The sequence below is a fragment of the Macaca fascicularis genome, chromosome 13, assembly GCF_037993035.2.
Source record: "Macaca fascicularis isolate 582-1 chromosome 13, T2T-MFA8v1.1".
In the NCBI taxonomy this organism is placed as follows: Eukaryota; Metazoa; Chordata; class Mammalia; order Primates; family Cercopithecidae; genus Macaca; species Macaca fascicularis.
The window spans coordinates 385,412-409,542 of NC_088387.1; the positions used below are offsets into that span (position 1 = coordinate 385,412).

Sequence of the window (24,131 nt, forward strand, 5' to 3'; positions counted from 1 at the left end):
ACGTCTCTCGCTTAGCCCAGTGCTGCAGGAGGCCAGGCTCACGTCAGGCTGTGCGTGTGAGTGGGTTGGATTTTTAGCACTCTGGGACGGTAAAGCACAAACATCTATTTTTAACTTGTGGGTGACCTTCTTCTGTGCTGCTTGAGTCTCTGTGGGCCTTTCTCTGTTTCCTTCCTGAGGAGTCTGTGCCAGGGTCCCAAGCGTTCTCTGGGCTGCACATCCGCGCCTGCCCAGTGAGGAGCCTCCTCCTGGTGGCTGTGGGACTGGGCTGGGCCCACACTGTCAGCATCGTCTGGGGTAAGCAAGCCCGTCCTTCCACACCTCAGTGTCCCCAGCTGTTGAACAGGGCTAATCAACTGACCGTCAGGATTAATGGGGATCAGATGCGCTCATCTCATAGCCCTGCTTGGTAAATAGCCACTTCCACTCTGTCCTCCAATGTGCTACTCTAGACTTTTTCTTTACCTCCATTTAGCCAGGTGATTCGAGGTGACAGTGACAGTGACTATCAAGAGGGATGTACAGAGGAAACCAGTGGAAGAGAGCTCGAGGAGCAGACATGGGCGCAGGGAGCACAGTGCGGGGAGCACGGCTGCAGGGAGCATAGGCATGGGGAGCACAGATAGGTGTAGGGAGCATGGGCGTGGAGAGGACGGGTGCGGGGAGCACGGGCGTGTGAAGCATGGGTGCGGGGAGCACGGGTGCTGGGAGCACAGGGCATGGAGAGCATGTGTGTACTTGCTCTGCTCTGACAGAGGCTGCCGAGCACGTACTCTGTGCTCAGATGGGTCAGAGCCTCAGTGCCTCTTTTTAAAAAAAAAAAAAAAAAAAAAAAAATCTTTTTTTAAAGATAGGACTTCTGTCTTCCTGGTGGCCCCTTTTAGTCGATACTCTTTTAAGCCTGGTTTTCCAGAGAAAAGCTAGGAAGGATGGCCTATATAGGTTCCAGTCTGGGCATATCTGGAAGAATGGGTCTTTTTTAGGTTTGAGTCTGGCGTACCTGGGGACATCTTTGAACCTCCACTCAGAGTCCCAGAACCACGTGTAGAGGCTCCCCAAATGTCTGCTGGGACTTTCCCCTCTGCTCGCGGATGATGAAGAGCAGAACCTCACCCTGCCACGACCTCTGGGGTCCTCCTTCCTGGAGGGCAGTGCCTTGGTGACCAGCGTGTGTAGGAGTCTGAGCTGGCACCTTCGGGCTATGCTGTGCAGCGGGGGCTCATGCCATGGGGCATTCTTGTGTTCTGCACCGGGACTGGTGACGTTGGGCATCCTCGTGCAGTGTGGACCACATGAGGTGCACATGAGCCAGACAGCTCCCGGAATTCGGAGCCTGGCTCTGTCTCAGGCCACCCACCTGTCTGTGGCATTTTTGAGGGATTGTGGGGACCCTATGAGTCTGTGTCCCCACCCTCACTGGCTGGACACCTGTGCCAGGCTGGAGTTTTATGTTTCACCATCCCCTGTTCCGAGTTGTGTGAATATTTATTTTCATTACCTACTCTCATGAGCTTTCCCTTTTTTAAAAAAAAAAATCGGAGACAGACTTTGAAGTCCTCTGGCCCTACCGTTCGTGGACCTAATGGTATTGCAGAAATTATGACCTCAATTATGTATAATAACTGGGGCTACTTTAAAAGTCATGTAAAGGAACAAGGTGGAGTAGTCATTTCAAGCTGTACATCATGCTGGATTCTTAAGTGAACATTATCAGGCTTTCAACACGTTTTCTCTTTTTATTTACTTTGGAGAATATAACGGATGCTCAGAAGCTGTTGGGATTTAGTAAGAGGAAGTTATCCTTAAGAAGCTATTTAAGCAAGGGGACAGTTGGAGTAAACGTAAATTATGAACACACACCTATTCCAAACCAGAGAAATAAAAGCATCAACTGTACTGGGGTTGAAACTTGGGTGCTAGTGTGTCTTTCCTGCCCACAGTGACTGTGGCAGTGCTGTGGGCAGGAAATTCTGGAAAGAAGACTCGGTGCCAGTGGTAATTTTTGTGACGATTCATTTGCTTTCAGCTCAAGTGACTATAGTCTTACTTGCAAATGGCTGGGTCTCCACCAATGGACCACAACACTGACATAGGACACATGAGAAATGACCCTTGGGTTTTTAACAATTATTATTTTTAATGGACACATTATAGTACATATCCATGGGATACAGTATGATATTTCAATACATGTTTTTCGTGTGTAATTAGCAACTCAGGATAATTAGCATGTCCATCATCTCAAACATTTGTCATTTCTTAATGCTGGGAATATTTAAAATCCTCTCTTCTAGCTGCTTGAAAATATACAATAAATTGTAAACTATAGTCACCCTACAAGGCTATAGCACACTAACCCTTATTTTTACTATCTAGATGTAATTTTGTATCCATTAGATAACCTCTCCCTTTCTGCCTTCCCGCCGCCCTTTCCTGTCTCTAGAAGCCACTGTTCTACCTTCCGAGGGTAGAATATCGTTTTCCTCATAGAGATCTTTAACCTTCTTGGTTAGATTTCTTCTGAGGTATTTTTATTTTTATTTTATATTTTTGTAGTTAAATGGGATTGCTTTCTTGATTTCTTTTTTCACTGGCTCATTGTTGGTCTATAGAAATGCTACTGATTTTTATATGTTGATTTTGTATTCTGTAACTTTACTGAATTTGTTTATCAGTTCAAAGAGATTTTTGCTGGAGTCTTTTTTTTTTTTTTTTTTTTTTAATATATAAGAGCACATTGTCTGAAAACAGACAATTAGAGTGCCTCCTTTCTACTTTGGGTGCCCTTGATTTCTTTCTCTTGCCTGACTGCTCTTGACTAGGACGTTCAGTGCTGTGTTGAATAGGCGTGGCACAAGTGGGCGTCCTTGTCTTGTTACAGATCTCAGAGAAAAAGCTCTTAGTGTTTCCCCATTCCCCATTATGTTAGCTGTGGGTTTGTCACATATGGCCTTTATTGTGTTGAGGTATTTTTCCTTCAGTGCCTCTTTTGTTGAGACTTTCTATCATGAAGCAGCGTTGAATTTTATCAAATGCTTTTTCTGTATCTATCGAAATGATATTATGGTTTTTGTCCTTAATTCTGTTGATGTGATGTAGCATGATTATTGATTTGTGTTTGTTCAGCAATCCTTGCATCCTGGGATAAATCCCACTTGATCATGGTGTATAATCTTTTTGATTTGCTGTTGGATTCAGTTTGTTAGTATTTTGTTGAGGATTTTTGCATCTGTGTTCATCAGGGATATTGACCTATAGTTTTCTCTTTTTATTGTGTCCTTGTCTTATTTTGGTATCAGGGTAATGCTGGTCTTGAAGAATGAACTTGGCAGGATTCCCTCCTCTTCAATACTTTTGGAATAGTTTGAGAAGAATTGAAACAAAAATGTGTAGAATTCAGCTGCGAAGTCACCTAGTTCTGGGCTTTTCTTTGTTGGGAGACTTTTTATTATTACTTAGTCATACATGTTACTCATTATTGGTCTGTTTTAGGATTTCCGTTTCTTCTTGGTTCCATCTTGGTAGGTTGTACGTGTCCGGGAATTTATCCATTTCTTCTAGGTTTTCCAATCTGTTGACATATAGTTGTTCAAAATAGTCTGTAATGATCCCTTGTATTTCTGTGGTATCAACTGTCATTCTCCTTTTCTGTTTCTAATTTTATTTCTTTCGGATTTCTTTTTGTTTGCTTAGTGTAGCTAATGGTTTGTCTATTTTATTTATCTTTTCAAAAAACCAACATTTTTTTCTTCATTTTTATATTTGTTAGTTTCAAGTTTATTTAGTTCCTCTTTGATCTTTGTTATGTCTTTTCTTCTACCACTTTTGGATTTGATTTGTTCTTGCTCTTCTAGCTCATTGCAGTTCGTTGTTAGGTTGTTTATTTTAAATCTGTTTTTTAAATGTAGGAGTTTATTGTTATAAACTTTCCTCTTAATACTGCTTTTGCTGTATACCATAAACTTTGATATGTTGTGTTTCTGTTTTCATTTATTTCCAGAAATTTTTAAATTTCCTTCTTCATTTCTTCATTGACCCATTGGCTATTCAAGGGCATATTGTTTAATTTCTATGTATTCATACAGTTTTGAAAGTTCTCCTCGTTGTTGATTTTTTTTAAAATTAAACTTTGTGTTCTAGGGTACATGTTCACAATGTGCGGGTTTATTACATATGTATTCGCGTGCCAAGTTGGTATGCTGCACGCATTAACTCATCATTTACATTAGGTATATCTCCTAATGTTATCCCTCCCCCCTCCCTCCTCCCCCCTCCCCACAACAGGCCCCAGTGTGTGATGTTTCCTTTCCTGTGTCCAAGTGATCTCACTGTTCATTTCCCACCTATGAGTGAGAACATGCGGTGTTTAGTTTTCTGTCCTTGCGATAGTTTGCTGAGAATGATGGTTTCCAGCTGCATCCATGTCCCTACAAAGGACATGAACTCATCCTTTTTTATGGCTGCATAGTATACCATGGTGTATATGTGCCACATTTTCTTAATCCAGTCTGTCATTGATGGACATTTGGGTTAGTTCCAAGTCTTTGCTGTTGTGAATAGTGCCGCAATAAACATACGTGTGCATGTGTCTTTATAGCAGCATGATTTATAATCCTTTGGGTATATACCCAGTATTGGGATGGCTGGGTCAAATGGTATTTCTAGTACTAGATCCTTGAGGAATGACCACACTGTCTTCCACAATGGTTGAACTAGTTTACCGTCCCACCAACAGTGTAAAAGTGTTCCTATTTCTCCACATCCTCTCCAGCACCTGTTGTTTCCTGACTTTTTAATGATCACCATTCTAACTGGTGTGAGATGGTATCTCATTGTGGTTTTGATTTGCATTTCTCTGATGGCGAGTGATTATTGTAGCAGGACTAGCCTCAGACAAAACATGATGGGAGGCTACATGTATCAGCTAACAGAACAAAACGTTTTACACTGCTTTCTCAAACAATGTCTGGAATTTACAGATAACACTAGTAGTTTTGGTCAGGGGTTAATATTAGTATTATTATTTTAACCACCAGGGCCAGGTGGTGGTGCCAAGGTCCTCTAGCTATTTATCTTCCTTCTGTTTCTTTCTAACTTTTTGTTTTCTCCCCCTTCTCCTGTCTTATAAACTAGGGAAAAGGGGAGACGGGGAAAAGCTGGGAAAGACAACAGGAGAAGTGGTGGTCTCATTCTATATTATGAGCATTTTTTCATGTCTCTATTGGCTGCATAAATGTCTTCTTTTGAGAAGTGTCTGTTCCTTGTTGTTGATTTATAGCTTTATTCTGTTAGAGTCTGAGAATATCCTAGATGTTATTTCAATTTTAGAAAAAATGTATTGAGAATTCTTTTGTAGCCTAACATGTGGTGGATTCTAGAGAATATTCCATGTGCTGAGAAGAATGTGCATTTTGTATCTGTTGGATGAAATGTTCTGTAAATGTCTGTTAGGTCCATTTGGTCTACACTGGACTTTAAATTTGATGTTTTGTTGTTATTTTTTGTCTAGATGACCTCCAGTACTGACAGTGGGATTTTGAAGCTCCTACTATTGTTGTGTTGGTGTCTCCCTGTCTCTCTCTATACATATATATGTATATATAAATTTATTTGAGACAGAGTTTTGCTCTTGTTGCCTAGGCTGGAGGGCAGAGGTGCAATCTCAACTCATTGCAACCTCCACCTCCTGAGTTCAGGTGATTCTCCTGCCTCAGCCTCCCAAGTAGCTGGGATTACAGGCATGTGCCACCATGCTGGGCTAATTTTTTGTATTAGTAGAGACAGGGTTTCACCATATTGGCCAGGCTGGTCTTAAACTCCTGACCTCAGGTGATCCACCTGCCTCCACATCCCTCCCAAAATGCTGGGATTATGGGCGTGAGGCACCGCGCCCGACCTCTCTCTCCATTTAGATCTACTAATATTTGCTTTATATATCTGAGTGCTTTGTTGTTGGGTGCACATATACTCGTAATTGTTATATCCTTTTGCTATTTTGATCTCTTTATTATATAATTACCTTTTTTTCTCCTTTTTACAGTTTTTGACTTAAATTGTGATTGATCTGAAATAAATATGGCTACTCTTGCTTACCTTTGATTTCCATTAATGTGGAATGTGTTTTTCCATCCCTTCACATTTAGTCTATGTGTGTCTTTGCAGCTGAACTGTGTTTTTTGTAGGCAGCATATAGTCGGTTTTTCTTGTTTTAAATTCATTCAGGCCGTCTCTATCTTTTAATTGGGAATCTTGGGATTATTTTGCTATTGATATCACAGTCCAGACATTAAGATTTTCTCACTTAAGTCGCTTGTACACAAATTAATATGAAGAGGAAGTAGAGTTTTTCTTTTGTCCTTTTGAAGAGAGTGATGGATTATTATTTTGACTTCATGCAAGTGAGGGACTCACCATGCCTGTTGGGATTTTAGAATTTCTTTCCTGTTATTAGGAACAGCAATGATCTGTAATGGGTTCCTGGAATCATCCAGTGATGGTCTGAATATCTTAAAAGTTTCCTTTCATGTCTCATTTTCTATTTCTCCCCTAGTAGCCATGCACCCGGGGCAGGACATGGCCTTACATTTCCTTGGTTTCTTGATGATTTCTTAGGTTTAGTGTTTGACACAGTTAGGATTCTGGATAAAATCAGCCCTTCTGGGAAGTGTGTAAGTCAAACAAGGACTTTCTGGTGGCGTTATACAGGTTTCCCATGCCCCGTGAGTACAGGAATAGCCCCCTGGGGAAGGAGAATGGGCACATGATGGCAGGGAGCCATTCTTGGATGGTCCCATCGTTCTGCAGGAATTGTCATGCAGGAAGAAGAAGCACATGGCGACTGAGCTGGTAGTGATTCTGCTGATACTTTTGATCGTTATGATTTGCTCCTGAAAGGTGATGTGGGATGAACTGCAATATTTAGAATGCTGACATTCCTTGAAACAAAGATATAGAAAAAGGCTTATAATTGCATGATGCCTTGTAGTTTTCAGCTGCTCTCATGTGGATCCTTTTTCGTCCTTCTGAAATGCTTTCCCAGGAGAGAGCGTTGTTCTTCGTGTATAGATGAGGAGCCTGGGTTTCAAATGGTTAGGAATTCAGTGCACGCATTGGAATCTTTAGTTTCCTGGAACATTTTCTATTCAAGTATAGACCACATGGCCTCTAAAGGCTGGCTCATTCTTAACACCGCGAATGGGGATCCAGCCTCACCTCTGGGGTGGGTGGCAGGAACTCCACAGCCATCCTGGGTGCTCTGGGGTGGGGTGGCTGAGCTGTGGCAGCCCCTCCCAGCTGAGCAGCAAGGCTGGGGAAAGCTCATTCCATTCCCCTTGGTTCTAACCAGGTAGAGGCTTACACTGCACATTTCCTTAGCTGGGAACCTTTAGAACTTTACATTTAAATCTAGTCTGTGATCCAGGGGGTAGACACATGGGTATTCACTGTACGATTCCTACATTTTTTGTATATTTAAAAAAATTTTTTATGTGTCGTGGATGACAAAAGAAATGAGACCCCTTTGAGTTAGCTTTTCTGTACAGCATCTTCTAGAATCAGGAGGCTGGACAGGTTTTAGTTTCATCAGAAATCTGAATCTTTCTGGTCAAGAGACGGCACTATTAAGTTCTTGGTTGTGTGGTTTCTGGGAAAGAAATATTCTAAATGAGTTCCAGGAATCACCTCTGTGGGATTTCTACAGGAAAAGTGACCACTCTTGAAGCTTCGCTGTCACTAACAAGAATAATGGTGACGGTTTCTAAGCTGTCTCCAGCCAATCTTTAGTTCTTTTATGCAGAGTGCTTTTATTCCAAGTGAAGTGCCCTTCTGTTTAATAGTGACCTCCAGTTATTACAGGGATTGCAGCTGCATTTGATGGACGTGAACCTGCTCATCTCTGGCTCCCCAGCTTCGCCTCTGGGGTGCGTGGCAGGCGCTCCACAGCCATCCTGAGTGCTCTGGGGTGGGAAGTCTCTAGGGGGAGTGGACAGTGCATGGCCGGGACGTTCCTGTCCGACGTTCCACACTGGTGTATAGGCGTCTCTGCCCTGTTTCCTCCGTCCGTGCGTCTGTGGCGTTTCCTCTGTTCGTGCATCTGTGGACTGTTTTCTCCGTGAGTGCCTCTGTGGCACGTTTTCTCCGTCCATGCGTCTGTGGCGTTTCTTCCATCCGTGCGTCAGTGGCGTTTCTTTCGTCCCTGCGTCTGTGGCACTTTTCCTCCCTCCGTGCGTCTGTGGCACTTTTCTTCCCTCCATGCGTCTGTGGTGTTTCCTCCGTCCGTGCGTCTGTGGTGTTTTCTCCGTCTGTGGATCTGTGGCGTTTCCTCTGTGAGTCTGTGGCCTGTTTTCTCCATCCACGCTGAAGGCCGTCACTTCTCTCTAGTCACCACTTACTGATCGCTCCCTGTGTGCTGAGCCTGTGTCAGGCGTGTGGCGTGTGTCACCTGTGTGGCAGGGGTTTGCGTGACACACAGGGACACACGCTTGGGGAGCTGCAGTGATGGGGTCATAGCCACGCAGCTCAGCCCTCGGTCTGAGGGTCTTGGTGCCCACCCAGCTCTTCCCGAAGCAGCCTCGGGGCAGATCCCAGCTCTGCTTTCTCTCCTCGAGGTACCTCATGAGGTAAACTAAGCAAATCGAAAGTAGGAAACAGTTGTGAAATGAGGCCTGGGTTCAAGTGTGTGTGTTCATTTCTCTTTACATGTTTACTTCACGTACCCCCAATGATATACTTTCCAGCTGGTATAACAATTAATTACCAGCCATTACTGGTACAAAATTCCAGGAAGGATATTTGAGGAGGGCATAGTCTCAAAAACATGCTTGATTTTCACAGTTGTGATTTGCATGATAAAGCTCTCAGGACTGTGACTTTCTTTTGTTATCTTATTTTTATTTTTAGACCCTTGGGAGGAAGTTATTTAGTGATTACTTATAATTGTGAAAATAATGTAATGATTACAGAATCTCATTAGAATAAATACTATATTTTCTGTTCCTTATGTCAATGAAATCATCTTAATCCAGGCCGATGTTGGCAGGAATTGTCACGTTTAAAATGGGTAAGATATTTATGTGATGTGACGACCTCCCGTATCGTCTCTGGAACATATCAGAACTTTCATCTCAATTCTCACTTGTTGACACCCTACCTTGTTTTGTAATTATTCTTGTTTGCATCAGAATTTTGAATCCACGTACCTGAGATGATACTTACGTATGCATGTACGCATGCATGTGTGTGCATGTGTGTATGCGTGTGTATGTGCGTGTCCACGTGTCCATGTGCACGTGTATATGCATGTATGTGTGTGCATGTGTACGTGTGTATATGAGTGTACGTGTATGTGCATATGCGTGTGTATGCATGTATGTGTATATGTGTGCATGCATGTGTGCTCATGCACACATGTGTATGTGTGTATGTGTATGCACATATGTACACGCGTGTGTACATGTATAGGTACGTGTATGCATGTGTATGCATCTGTGTGCACACAGATATACCTTTTCCTTTCATACAGGCTGTTTTGAGTATTGCTGTTAGGCAGTGACAACTTTCTGTTTCCTCAGTCAGAAAATGGGTAGCTCATCATTAATAAAGATGAGCATTCAACATCAAGAATAACTAAATACAAATGAAATTATCATATTAAATAAATAAATTCCAAAACAAAGGCAATGTTCTGTACTATGTGTTCACATTGAACTTTCTTATAAAAATCGGTGTGAATGTTTCCCACTTATTGGAAATCACATGACTAGTTTAAGCCAAAACGTGGAATATTAATTAATTCTGTTTTCAGATCACTTTTGCATATTTATGATTGATCTGTTCTGCTGTTCTGGAAGCTCTGAAAACCACTCTGTCTTACTCTAGCTGGTGCCACGGTTGTGAGAATTCAGGGAAACAAGGTGTTTGCCAGTTTAAGTATTTTAGATCTCAAACTGCCTCTTTTCTGCATCATAAACCAGTCTTAAAGACAGACATAGTGTGACTTGTAGTGGATTATGTCAGTTTTATTTTCTGTGGCTGAATCATCACTCTACATTGTGAATTAATGTTATTTTTCAGATCGTCTTTATAACACAGGGAGGTTCTCCAGTGTTGAGTGCAGGTTCAGTGAAAGTACTAACACTGTTACTACGGACTTAAACAGACTTGTTTTCTGGGGTGATAACCTTGGAGTCAGGCATTCAGTGTCCGCCCATCTCTTGGTTCCGAGTTCTCGGTCCCCTCCCGCTCTCCTCTCCCTGTACCCTTACTACTGTCTTACCTTCTTTTTGACTCCTAGGCCCTCGGAAGATGGTGTGTTGGGGGCAGGTGCCTGCTGTGAATCTTTGATAACTTTGGGAGAGAACTTTTTCTTTGGAGCAAGACCCCTCTCAATAAACTTTCAGTAGCCTGAGTATCATCTGTTGTGTGAACTATTTGTGGAAAATGTTCAGCATTTTTCCTTGGATTTTGACTGATCTTTCTCCACCTGCCAGTTTCTTCTCAGTTTGCCATGTCTGTACCCTCACCAACCCGTTCCAGCCTGGTTACGTGTAAAGTATTTGAAGCAGAGCTCTGCAGATGAGAGAGTGTGTGTCACCCCCCGAGTTCCCTTCCTGGCCTCTGAGTGTCGGTTGTGTTTTGTTCCGAGGGACGACTCTGAGGCTCCTGGCCCCTGTTTTGGAGCACCCCACAGCAAAGTGGGTGTAAAATGAAAAATGGGTTTATGCTGTATTATTATAATTCATAGAGTAGATGATAAAAATGCTTGAATCTGAACAGCAACTGAAAATGAGGACATGGTACCAGTTTGGATGTTGGACGACTTTCTTGAAAAAAGTTTTCATCAAATTTAGAAACTGTGAGTGTGCTGTTTTCTATTTCATACTTAGAATCTGTATAGTGTGTGTTGTATGAATGTGTTGTATGAGTGTGTTGTGTTGTATGTGAGTTGCATGGGTTGTATGTGTGTTGTATGTGCATATTGTGTTGAGTTGCACTTATTGTACATTTGAGTGTTGTGTGTTGTATGAGTGTGTTGTGCGTGTATTTGTGAGTTGCATGCTTTGTATGTTGTATGAGTGTTGTGTGTTGTATGTGTGTATGTGTATGTCGTATATGAGTTGCATGTATTGTGTGTGATGTATGAGTGTTGTGTGTTGTATGAGTGTGTTGTACATGTGTTTATGGGTTGCATGTGTTGTGTGTTGTATGAGTGTTGTGTGTTGTGAGTGAATTGTACATGTATTTGTGTTGAGTTGCGTGTGTTGTGTGCATGTTGTATGTGTTATATGTTGTATGAGTGTGTTGTACGTGCATGCTGTGTTATGCGTGAGTTGCATGTGTTGTATGTGTTGTATGAGTGTATTGTATGTGTATGTTGTGTTATGAGTTGCATGTATTGTGTGTACGTTGTATGAGTGTTGTGTTGCATGAGTGTGTTGTACGTGAATGTTGTGTTGAGTTGCGTGTGTTGTGTGTGTTGTACGTGCATGTTGTGTTGAACGTGAGTTGCATGTGTTGTACGTGAGCTGTATGAGTGTGTTGTGTGTGTATGTTGTGAGTTGCATGTATTGTATGTATGTTGTATGAGTGTTGTGTGTGCATGTTGTGTTGTGAGTTACGTGTGTTGTGTGTTGTATGAGTGTTGTGTGTTGTATGAGTGTGTTGCATGTGCGTGTTGTATGTGAGTTGTGTGTTGTGTGTGCTGTATGAGTGCATTGTACGTGCGTGTTGTGTTGTATGTAAGTTACGTGTGCTGTATGTGTGTATGAGTGTGTTGTACGCACATGTTGTGTTGTGAGTTGCATGTATTGGTTATGTGTCGTATGAGTGTGTTATAAATGCACATTGTGTTGTGAGTCACATGTATTGGGTATGTGTTGTATAGGTTGTGTGTGTTTGTGTGCAGTGTGTGTTGTCAGTGTTGTATAAGCCCATTGTACATGCGTGTTGTGTTGTGTTGCATGTGAGTTGCATGTTGTCAGTGTGTGCCATGTGAGAGGCGTGGCATCCACATGACTGCTCCTCAGTGAGTCCTGCCTTGCAGCCCCTTCAAGCTTGTATCTTCCCGAGCAGCCTAGAAGCAGCAGCCTGTTTGCCTCTGCCCCTCCCCAGGGGGCCTCAGCCAGATCCTGTGCTCAGCCCCCGGCTGGGCAGTCTGCCTCTCTTGTCTCTCTCTCTTCTCTCTCATCGTCCTCCTGCGCCTCCTCCTTCTGGGGACCTGCATCCTTCCTCTGTGCTTCCTGGCAAGCCACACCTGGGACGTTGGAGTTCAGGCTGTCCTCCAAACCGTTTGCTCCTCTCTGAAGAGCGCCCCCCCTGACTGGCCGTGAGCAGCTGGAGTGGATTGCAGGGAAGGGAGGTGGGTGTTCCTGTAGAGACGCCAGGGTCTTACCTGGGGAGAAGGGAGCCTGCACTGGGCAGGCCGCCCTCCTGAGGAAGGGGATGGGGTGGGAGGAGGCTCTCGTGGACAAGGGGCCCACCTCCTGCCCTCCTTCCCTCTATCCCAGTCTGTTGTGAGGGAGGGCGGGACCCTAGGTGATTTCTATGCAGATCTTCAATTATCCACGCTGTGAAACAAATACTTCTGTTTTTAAGATCAGAGGAAATCTCCTTTTTTTCTCTGCCTTTTATTTTATTTTATTTTATTTTATTTTATTTTATTTTATTTTATTTTATTTGAGAAGGAGTTGCCCAGGCTAGAGTGCGGTGGCGTGATCTCGGCTCACTGCAACCTCCACCTCCCAGGTTTAAGCAATTCTCCTGCTTCAGCCTCCTAAGTAGCTGGGATTACAGGTGCCCGCCACCACATCCGGGTAATTTTTGCATTTTTAGTAGAGATGGGGTTTCACCATGTTGACCAGGCTGGTCTCAAACTCGTGACCTCAAGTGATCCACCCGCCTTGGCCTTCCAAGGGGTTGGGATTACAGGCGTGAGCCACCGTGCCCGGTCTGTCTGCCTCTTAGTTAGAACCTGTGTATTTTATGTTTTACATTTCACTTTTCTGGGTCAGAACAGTAGTGTTTCTTTTTCGTAGTGTTGCTATGAATGTCCTTTACGGTTAGGAGACTGGGTTGGCTGCCCACTGGAGAGTGGTATCACTGGGTCACGGTCACCATCTGCCGCAGCAGCGTCCAGAGTGTTTAGAGTCTTTCCTGGACGTAGACACCCTTTTGTCTGACATTCAGATAAAACCAATCACCGCATTCAGATAAAGAGGTCAGAGCTGGGAACCGTTAGTTCACATCCACCTCTCCCGAGAGTGTTCACGCCTCTTCCACGCGGGGCTAGGCTGCTGCTGAGCATGGTTCTGCTGGCTGTGGCTGTGGCCTCTTTCCTCAACCACAGCCATCGCAGGCCTGCCACAGTTTTTATTCTTCTAGAAGAGAATAGGCAACACAAGAGAAGCAAGGTATGTTAGATATGAAACCGTTAAAAATTATTTCCTCAAACATTGTATATATTTTTTGCCCATACCTAATTTGATAGCAATTTTAAAAAGATTAAAATGAAAAAAAAATTCCCCTATATTAAGTCTTTGAAAGGCATCCAACTTAGTTTTCATACAATTATTCTCTCTTTGGAGTCATACTTTGTTGGTTTCAGTAATGTGTAACAAATGCACCAGCATAAACAGATTTAGGAGCAAACAACTGCTTCGTAATTATAGTTCAGCTCGCGGGGCCCAGCTGTGGGGGTGCAGCCTGCGCCTGCCTGTGCGCCAATAGGGCTGGTCACCTTGAGCATCTGGGAGTGTCTGGGTAAGTGAGGTCTGGGCAAGGCAGCGTCCACACACCTGCGTAGTTCTCACTTTGTCCACGTTATCCGGCAATGCCACAAAATTATCAAGTAAGTGTTCTCCAAGCGCATATTCAGTTAGTGTTTGGAAAGTGCATAGGTACCTCATACAGCACCTTTAAGAGGAACTAGGAGCCCAGGAATGAGAGCGGGTGTGAGGCCTGTACTCTCTTTGCACAGATAAAATATGCATGTGCATATCTGAGGCCAGAAAGTTAGATTGGGGCCAGAATGTGGAAGTCCTTACCTGTGGGATACTAGGGAACCACTGAGGGTTTCGGAGAGAATCGTGTCTCTGATGTGCGGCATGCCGTGGAGCCGGGGGGTGACAGGGCAGGCTCATGCAGGGCACTCGCCGTGGCCGGAGGAGGAGAGAAGGCAGCCAGTGAGCTGAGCAATTCGGTGCCTCGGTCAGGAGGGGAAGAGGGAGTACAGGAAGGCGGATGAAGCTGCGAGTCTGCACCCCGAGGTCGCCGTTGCGCTTTGCCGGAAATCAGGAGAAGCAAGTGTGGACCTGACTCAGAGATACTTAGAGACACCACTGCAAGCTGCAAGTTTGGAAATACAGGAGGAGGCTTGGGGAAAATCTGGAGCAGGGAGCATTTGGGAGCCTCTTAGGTAGAAGTGCAGGTCAAGTAGCCAGAGTGTGAGGCGTGCATGTCTGGAGAGAGGAGGCCAAAGGAAAGCCCACATTTGGAAATGGAGGAAGGGTTGGAAGACCCAGAGAAGGCCCTGCTTAGAATCCAGAGAAGAGCTGGATGGCGCAGTTCACTAAAGCCCAGAGCCGAGAGTTTCCAGGAGAAAGTCCCAAGTGTTGCTGAAAACCAGGGGGCAGGACTCCAGTTGGAGCCTGTGGGGGAGCCTGGCGGCCCTGATCCCTGAGAGCAGCCAGAGCCTGGGTGTCATGGTGGAAGTGGGTGGGAAGTGCAGGAAGCAGGTGGAGATGGTCCTTCAAGGCCTGGTGCTTCACACAGGTAGCCAGCTGTGGACCGAGACACAACTGGAGAGGGGCCTGAACCCAGAGCATCTCCAGGTGGAGGAGGGAGCCAGGAAGGGCAAAGGTATCCGGAAGAAAGGGGGCAGGCATGGAGCCAGGTCCCCAGGGAGGCTGCAGTCTTCTTTCTCTGTTCATGGACTGGTTGTTGGTTATTTTGAGTTCTCAAAGTCGTCCACTCGGTGCGGTCCAGAGAAAGTTCCCAGGGGTCTCAAGCCGGAGCAGGCCTTGTGCTTTTCCGAACACTGTGCGTGTTGACTCAGGGTTACCGTCAATGGCTAATTCTAGCGTGTCTTTTGTTGAAGTCTGCAGAGGAGCCTCAACCAGCACCGGCTTTTGAAGAACTTAGAAAACTTGTGTTCTTCTGATTCTGGGATTTTTGCCTGAAATGCCTCGTATATTTTTGGCTAGGTGTTGTTAGCACTTGTGTTACAGCATTTGGAGCTCTGTATTTTTGTGATGTGCTAGCTGTGAGGATGTTTAAAATTAGATTCCTAGAAATCAGGTTATAGGAGCTCTCGGCCATGCTTCATGGGTTATGTTTTGACCCCTCACAGTGGACCCCGTTGCAGTGGCTATTCTTAGTATTTGTGGAACACCTGACTGGTGATGCTAGGAGAATGTGATTTGTTTTCTTTGTAAGTCTAAAGTCTAACGACCTTGTAGAGTCTTTATACCTATCTCTTATAAATCAGCTTTAATATACTTGAAAATGTCCTCATTGTGCCCTTGAAAAGCAGGCTCACATTTTAAAAGTCATCCTTTTAAAATCCTTTTCTGCAGCCTGTGCCCTTTGTCTGTTTTGTTACCTTCACTGCAACATCATGAAACAGGGACAAGGGCTAGAATCTATTTCATACACAGAGCTTGAAACAGGGACAAGGACTAGAATCTCTGTTTCATACACAGAGCTGAACTGTGCTGAGCGACCTGCTATGCTGACGTCTGTTTCTGTCATGAGAGGGAACCCAGGCCTCTTGACTTTTCCTTTTGTACATTTTCAAAAAGAATATTTTTTCCTCTCTTGGGTCCATTCCATTGTGGGATTCTCTCCTAAGGCTGTTTCTTTGCGTTCCATTTTGACAAGTATGATTTATTTCTGAGATGATGAAAGGGCAGTGAAAAGGCCTGGGAAAGAGAAAGCAGGAAGAGAAGGAATCGTCTCATGATTTTAGTCAGAAGGAAATCACTCAGACAGAAACGCTATTCCAAGTGGGTCAGATCCCAGGAAGTGGGATTGAATAAGTGACATGATATCGCACAAGTGTTTTACATTCTTGCTGTTGCCAGGGGTAACGAAAAGAACGAGTATATTCATTCCGAGGTCAAATATATATCTTTGCTGACTCTGACTATAATTAGCAGAATTCGTTCAGTTCAAGTTTGAGAATACCTTTACAGAAGAGGGTCTTCGTGCCCGTGTGCCTATTTCTATTTATATGTTCACACGTATTGGAGTATAAATGTGTGTGTGCTGTGTGTGAGACCTCATTATTTGAAACAAGAAATGTGCAGTAGAGCTTATTAATTACGGGAAGGTACATTTGGGGGATAAACCACTTTGTTTAGAATTGAATAATGGGGTCTTTGAGGGATGTATATATGTATGTGTGTTTGCATTTATGTGTATGAAAGTGTGTATTGCATGTATATGTGTTGTGCATGTATGTGTGCCTTTGTGTGTAATGTACATGTGCATGCATGTGTATATGTGTGCATGTGTATTTGTGTTGCATGTATGTGTGTGCATGTGTTACGTGTTTAGGCACGACTGCACATATGTGCAAGTAGGCATGCATGGATGCTCATGTGTATATAGTTATACATGTATATTTGTGCATGTTATGTCTACACACTTACGTATGTATGTGTGTCAGAATGTGTATGTATATGCATGTGTGTTTGAGTGTTGTGTGTATGCTTGTGCGTGTGTGTTTGAGTGTTGTATGTTTGTGTGCGTGTGTTTGAGTGTTGTGTGTATGTGTACGCGTCTGTTATGTGGTGGTATTATGTGATTATGTGAACGTGTGTGCATGTGTGAATGTATGTATTGCATATAGGTGTGCGTGTCCATGTGTGTGTGTGTGTGTGTGATATGTGTCTGTGCATGCATGCATGTGCACATTTGATTTGTGAATCCTCTCTGGGAGGGGCATGTTCCTGGAGACAGTGCATGGGATCCTCCGCTGTCCTCTCAGGGAGAGAGACATTGTGAAAGTTCGAGCCATTAGGTAAACATGCCTGATGTTCTATAAAATATATATTTAAATATACCACTGGGGTTAAATATATGTTAAATGGGTGCAAAGCTGTTATATTGCATTAAAAGTCATGTTAGTACTTCCTGGTTAAAGGCTTTGTGAAAGATTTCCTGTACATGGGACATAATACACCACACAGAATTACAGCAGGTCAATGGTATTTGCCAGGAGGTCTGGCTTATGATTGGTATTTCTAGTTGCAGACATGCAGGTTGAGCTTTGCTGGACTTAGAGGAGGGTCATTGACTCTGCCCACTGAATGATACCAGCGTCTCTGCTGCTTCCTTTTTCTGCCGGCTTCATCCAGAGCTGGGACAGCTGCTCTCAGACGCATTGTACTTTTTTCTACATAAAAATCTGCAGCATTTGTTAGCAGTCCAGTAGCAGACCGAGTGGCAGGTCCAGGGGCAGGTCCAGCGTCAGGTCCAGCATCAGGTCCAGCGGCAGGTCCAGCATCAGGTCCAGGAACAGGTTCAGCGGCAGGTCCAGCGACAGGTCCAGGGGCAGGTCCAGCAGCAGGTCCAGTGTCAGGTCCAGCGGCAGGTCCAGCCAACTTTCCACATGGCCCATGTGAAAATGTACCCTCTCCCTTCCATTTTTTAAAGCAGTATCATTAGTAGAGCCTACTGCCATTTCTCCTTGAGCTCCTCACAGTGGATGGTAAGCATTTGCTTTATTAAAGCAAAGTTCCGTGCTCTTTGTGCTAAGTCCCCTCTGCCTTTCTGTGAGAGGCTAGAATTGGGATCGACCCTCAGCTGTGCCAGAGCCTTGGTACATGTCTCAGTTCTGGAATCTACTCTGTGCTTGTTGCCTTCCATCCACCGACAGCCGTCTGTCTTCCTGTCACTCCTTCAACACGGAGTCCAGCAGAGTGCACACAGGTGAGCCTGTGTGAATGCTGGTTTTGTAGGATCTTATCGGGACCTTAGTCATCTTTTCACTAGGAAACCAGACACTGCAAAGGACTTAAAGAAAAGCCCAAAGAAGCCGTATCAGTAGAATCATAGAGACAGAATTCTACAACCATAGGAAGTGGCATTGATTATCATGAAATGTGCATTTATGTGAGGCATAGTAAAACATCACATTTCTTACTGGGTAAGAGCTTGGAAAAGATTATGAAAGTATAACTGACTCTACTCTTGTATCGTAGAACATGGTAAAATGATGCAAGGTGTTGTATAGAATGGAACAAACAGAATATAATTATATAGAGTAGCGCAGAATAGAACAAATAGCATAATGTTATATAGGGTAGCATAGAACAGAAGAAACAGTGTAACATTATGTAGTATAGTATACAATAGGAAAAATCGTATTACATGGTCTAGAATAGAACAAGTGGGATAGTATTGTAGAGTATACAGTTGAACTAATGACGTAGTATTGCATAGCATAATACAATCTAGATTAGAACACACAGCATAGTATTAATATTACGTAGTGTGGTGTGGAATAGTAGAGTCGCATGGCACAGAACAGAGAGGATAGTGTTCTGTAGCACTGATGCAGGAGTTTTGCTCTTTAGCTCAGCTGGGTCCAGGTTCTTGTCTAATGACCAGGAAGAAACAGGCACGGGGACATCGAAGAGTGAGTGCAGTGGAACTCGTTAAGCTAAAAGTTAAGCTCTCAGCGAAAAGAGGGGTCCTGAGAGCAGATTGCTGGTCGCCCCCTTCCCAGTTGACTACAAGGGCTTTTATATAGAAGCTGATGGGGCTGGTCTCGCTGTCTAAGGAGCAAATATCTGGTGGTTCCACCCCATTCCCTCGTGTGCATGGGGACCTTTAGTCTGCTGTGAGCATGTTTAGGAGGGCCCCCCCGTGCAAGTCCCCCTATCTGCACAAAACATGGGCTGGAGGCTCTCTGGGACCCTTCCCTTACTGTCTGCCTAAAGCAAGCTGGCTAACTCCTTTCTGTATAGAAGAAAATAGAATAGAATAGAACAGATAGTACAGCGTTTTATAGTATGGAGTGAAGCTGTAGTATTCTATCATAGAGAATGGAATAGTATAGAATAGAACAAACAGATCGTACTAGTGTAGTATAGAATAGTAGCCTCATGCAGCACGGAGCAGTGTTGTTCTCCCTATGTACAGAGTGTAACCACCAGGAGAGCGTTCTTCAGTGGGGCGTCACTGGCCCTTCATATTTCTTTGGTTCTGCGGAAATGAGGAGAGGAAGTTAATAGAGGGGGAGGAGGTTGGCTTTCTTACTTTTAAGGCGCTCATTACTTCTTGGGGATCATTTGATGGTCCCCTTTGGTAGTATTCTGTGAAGCAGTCTCTGTACTCTGTGTAGGGTGAAATGTGGAGCAGTCTGTGGACTCTGTGTAGGGTGAAATGTGGAGCAGTCTGTGGACTCTGTGTAGGGTGAAACATGAAGCAGTTGAGAAAGGATGAAGTCAGAAGTAGCTCAGCAGAGATGCACCAACTCTTACCTGGGAGACTGTGGAGCAGTCTGTGGACTCTGTGTAGGGTGAAATGAGGTGTTTTGTGTGAATTGTTGTCTCATGCCTGGCACATGGCAGAGCCTCCGTGGATCTTGCCGTCGTGAACCCTCTGATAACTTCTCTACAGTGCCCTCCACACTATAAATACCACACATTGTGGGAAGTCCGGGCCTTTTCAAAGGCTGGGTTTCATTTTAACAAAATTGTTATGCCCTGCTTATTTGGAATGGCCAGATCATCCTGCACTTCTGACTTCACCTGTCCAGCTGGGTACACCTCCCTGCGTGCTGCCAAGGTTTACGGCGGAATTCCCTGACGCCACTACCCTCACTGCCTGCACCTGAATCTGCTGTGGGGTCATTTCCTTATTGGACTTGTCTGGGGACCTCCTGAGGGGTGGATGGGTGAGGACTGGGTTATCTGGGGAAGGTGTTCATGGCATTCCTGTTTTCAGTTTGTGTCTCTGTTGGAAGAGATGCTTTTAGCACATCCGTTAATCCAGACGTGATTAGCAAGGAGTGTCTCTCCCAGGTAAGAGTTGGTGCATCTCTGCTGAGCTACTTCTGACTTCATCCTTTTTAAAGTCTGTTACAAAGAGAACTTTGGTTTCTCAAGGTTTAAGAATTGATGTCAAAGAGCAATTTAGTGTTCTTTTTGAGTCACCAGCCTTGCTGTGGATGATTCATGAGTCCTTGGTGGTTAGGGCCACAGCACAATCGGTGGGCCGTCTGTTCCCCACCCTGGTGGATACTTTCTCACCCAAAGAAATGTATTCTGTTAACATGTCTCAGTTAGAATATTTTAGTAGGAGACAGAGTTATGGCTCTTGTTTTAATTTGTAATAGATGATTACTGTAGCAGGGTCAAGGTTGAGACTTGCAGTGTAGCTCATGGAAAACATTGATTAGAAACACCCAAAATATATCACCAGCTTTGTTGCTGCAGCTCCAAGGGACTAGGAATGCATATATATTTTTTCTTTTGTTATTATTTATTATTTTTATTTTTGAGACAGAGTCTTGCTCTGTCACCCAGGCTGGATTGCAGTGGCATAATCTCAGCTCACTGTAACCTCTGCTTCCAGGGTTCAAGAGAATCTTGTGTCTCAGCCTCCCAAGTAGCTGGGATTACATGTGCCTGCCACCATGCCCAGCTAATTTTTGTATTTTTAGTAGAGACAGGGGTCTCACCGTGTTGGCCAGGCTGGTCTTGAACTCCTGACCTCAAGGGATCTGCCAACCTTGGCCTCCCAAAGTGCTTACATTACACACATGAGCCACTGTGCCTGGCCGCCATGATCATTTTAAATGTGGCACTGAATATCTGCCTTTTTTTTTTTTTTTAAGAAGTGCAAATGTTACCTCTCACACCTCTATTCTGTTGCTGGCCTGGGCTGGCCAGCAGGGTTCCCAGGCTCGAGGCCATGTCTGAAGTGTTGTTGGACAGTGTGGATCTGTGACCCCTTGGTCTTTGGGGACGTGGGGCACCCCGAGACACCCACAGTCTTGCGAGGGCTTACGGCTCTGTGTGTGGCTGCTGTGAGGCAGCCTTCGGTGGGGAGGAAGGAGAGCAGAACCCATCTGTCCTGGTGCGGAAAATGCCCAAGAAACCAAAGAAATGGTACAAAAAAAATCATCTGCCCTGGTGCCATTTCTGTAAAAAAAAAAAAAAAAAAAAAAAAAAAAAAAAAAAAAAATTCACTCTGAATGTGGTTCTGTGCTTGAGGAGGATAGAAAATACCTGGAAAGGCACAGAAAGTGTTCTTATGGGGTCAGCGCCGGGAAGTGGGATGGGAGGCTTGGGAGTGTGTGCAAAGGAGGAAGTGGCATATTTTATTCTAGTTTATTTGGTAGAGCAAGTGATGAAAGTGAAGCTTGAGTGATCAGAGTAGCTCGGCCTGGCCATGGGTAGATCCCAGCGTGTCCCGCCTCCCGCCTGCAGCTGCAGCTCTGTTTCTCCGTCACAAATGAGACAGGTGGCCTGAGGTTGTGGGCCGAGGAGGGGCAGCTCGGTGTTCCCAGCACCTGACTGTTCAGGCTGCTCTTGGGCCAGCCTGAGGGAAGGGGCGGAGGAGAGCTGGGAGGGTGCACAGTGCGTCCTCCTCCCCCGCCCTGGGACTGAGGTAAGCCCAGGCTGCTGTCAGGATGGAGGAAGATGCCCTCAGGACGGAGGAAGAGGCCGATGGAGTTTGGTCAGCGGCCAGTGTTGTCTTTCCCACAGGGGATACGCAGTGCCCCAACTAGCAGGAAAAAACTCTGCTTTAGTTTTTAAATTTTGCTCATTCTCTTTATCGTGCTGGTCATGGTAAGATTTGGATATTGTTGGTAGGAATCAGTGTCAATTGCGTACAGTTGACTATTGTCCAACACAAGCTTGAGCTTTGCGGGTCAACTTATAGGTGGATTTTTTCAACCAAACTCAGGGAGAAAATACAGTGTTCTGCCACGTGAAACGCATGTCGGAGGGCTGATTCTTTGTACACGCAGAAAATACAGTGTTCCTGCCATGTGAAACGCGTGTCGGAGGGCCGACTCTTTGTACACGCAGGTTCGGCAGGTCCACCTGTGGGGCTTGAATGTGCCTGGATTTGGTGTCCATGGGGTCCTGGAACCGACTCCCTGAGTCCAGCGAGGCTGGCCCCGGGATCGACTCCTTGAGGACAGCGAGGCTGGCCCCAGGACCGGCTCCCTGAGGACAGCGAGGCTGTTTCTAGTAGCAGGTGGTTTATTTTGTGTTTTCCCCCTGGCTCCACACCCCGTTCTCAAAGACACGGCTGTCACAGGGGGACCAGCTGGGGCAGGGGAAGAGTGGAGGGCACCTGGTAGAAGTGGCCGTGGACTCTCTTAGGAACGATAACCGTGACACCTACCGTAGACGAAGATGTTGTTGGTCTGCACTCTTCTCGTGTTGGTCTGGGGCATACAGTGGCCGTGGGCTGGTGTGGTCCACAGCCCCGGTCTGGGGCATGCAGTGGCTTTGGGCTGGTGTGGTCCACAGCCCCGGGCTCCGTGGTCCCTGACCCTGAAATCCCATCCGGTCCTGTGTCACCTTGGGCCAGCTGTCTCCTGAGGGGAAGGGAACAGGGAACAGCCCTCCCCGCATGGCCTCCCCAGCACCACCCACCCCCAGGACCTCCAGTGTTGACCCTGCTGGGGGCTCCTCTCTCCTGGGGGGACCTTGTCCCAACAAGAGGACTCCATGGGCTGCAGGAGGTGTCGAGCTATTTTCTCTCCTGGAACTGGGTTGCTGGCAGCTCCCAGATGCAGGAGGAAAGGCTCAGAAGTGCCTTCATAATAAGGAGTTGTTGACGTGAACTTTGGACAGCAAACACTGCTTACATTTCCTTTTCCATTTTGATGCGTTAATGGTGTGCGGCAACACCGTGACACACGGGGATGCAGGTGATGGGTGACCCCCCCGCAAGGGGGCCATGCACCTGTTTGATAAGAAGGCATGCTTCTCTTACTGCAAATAAAAGCTGTTAATGGTTTTCTGCCAGAAAGACCCTGTCCTTTATGTAGGATACATAGCGGATCATTTGGCAAGGGATTGGGGATTTGGGGTTAAACTAAAAACAAATTAATTTCATTTTGTAGCACTCTGAACCCATTTGAGTTAATTATTCATTGAGAATTTGAATAGCACACACTGTTCTGACTTCCAATTTCCCCCTAATGAACGGCATTTGCTGTAACATGACAAAACCCTTAGTCTTAGAATTACTGGGTAATGTGGAAAAAGTCAAAGTTGGTTCTCTGTTGTTTTGCTTTAAGGAAATTATATTACTTTGCAGCCACTTAGTTTTCTCCTTTCCAGTAAGAAAAATTGCTTTCTTACTACCTGAAAATTCGTGAAGGTCAAGGGGACACAGGCTGCAGTGCATTAAAAGCCACCATCAAATGTGGACGTGGACCGAGTTTTCCCCTGTTCTCTCCCACCATCAAATGTGGATGTGGACTCAGTTTCCCCCTGGTCTCGCCCATCATCAAATGTGGACTTTGACCCAGTTTCCCCGTGTTCTCGCCCATCATCAAACGTGGACGTGGACCCAGTTTCCCCCGTTCTTTCCCACCATCAAATGTGGACGTGGACCCAGCTTCCCCCTGTTCTTGCTAACCATCAAATGTGGACTTGGACACACTTTCCCTCTGTTCTTGCCCACCATCAAATGTGGACACGGATTCAGTTTCCCTCTGTTCTTGCCCACCATCAAATATAGATGTGGACCTAGTTACCTTCTGTTCTCACCCACCATCAAATGTGGGTATGGACCCAATTTCCTTCTGTTCTTGCCCACCATCAAATGTGGGCATGGACTCAGTTTCCCTCGGTTCGTGCCTACCTTGCCACCATGGCTCATTTCACAATCACTCAGGAAAGGAAGAAACATTATTTTTAATAGGCATGAAGGCAGTTGTTTTTAACCTAAGGAACAGGACATAATTCCAGCAATGGGAATGACCAGCCGAGTGGGTCTGTGTGAGGTTTGGAAGAAAAAAAGGATTTTAACTTCCCCTCTCTGTGTGTGCCCACCTCCCCCAGTTGAGAGTCACAGATTTAATTACTTTAATTTTGAGCTTAAAATAATTTGACAACCTAACAAAAACTACTACAGTCCTATAAAATTCTGCTGTG

General features: G+C 45.1%; 1 protein-coding gene, 1 long non-coding RNA gene and 1 pseudogene across 2 annotated transcripts in view; 2 read left to right on the forward strand and 1 right to left on the reverse strand.

Moving 5' to 3' along the window:
- The window catches only part of LOC141408391 (uncharacterized), a 45,561-nt gene that overhangs the window by 7,156 nt on the left and 14,274 nt on the right, over positions 1-24,131 (forward strand). The window lies entirely within an intron of this gene.
- Positions 158-10,850, forward strand: LOC135966747 (uncharacterized). Its single transcript, XR_010580283.1, has 3 exons — positions 158-297; positions 9,024-9,058; positions 10,292-10,850. It is a non-coding gene; the product is annotated as an uncharacterized lncRNA (long non-coding RNA).
- LOC135966744 (uncharacterized) lies at positions 13,075-22,696 on the reverse strand (annotated as a pseudogene).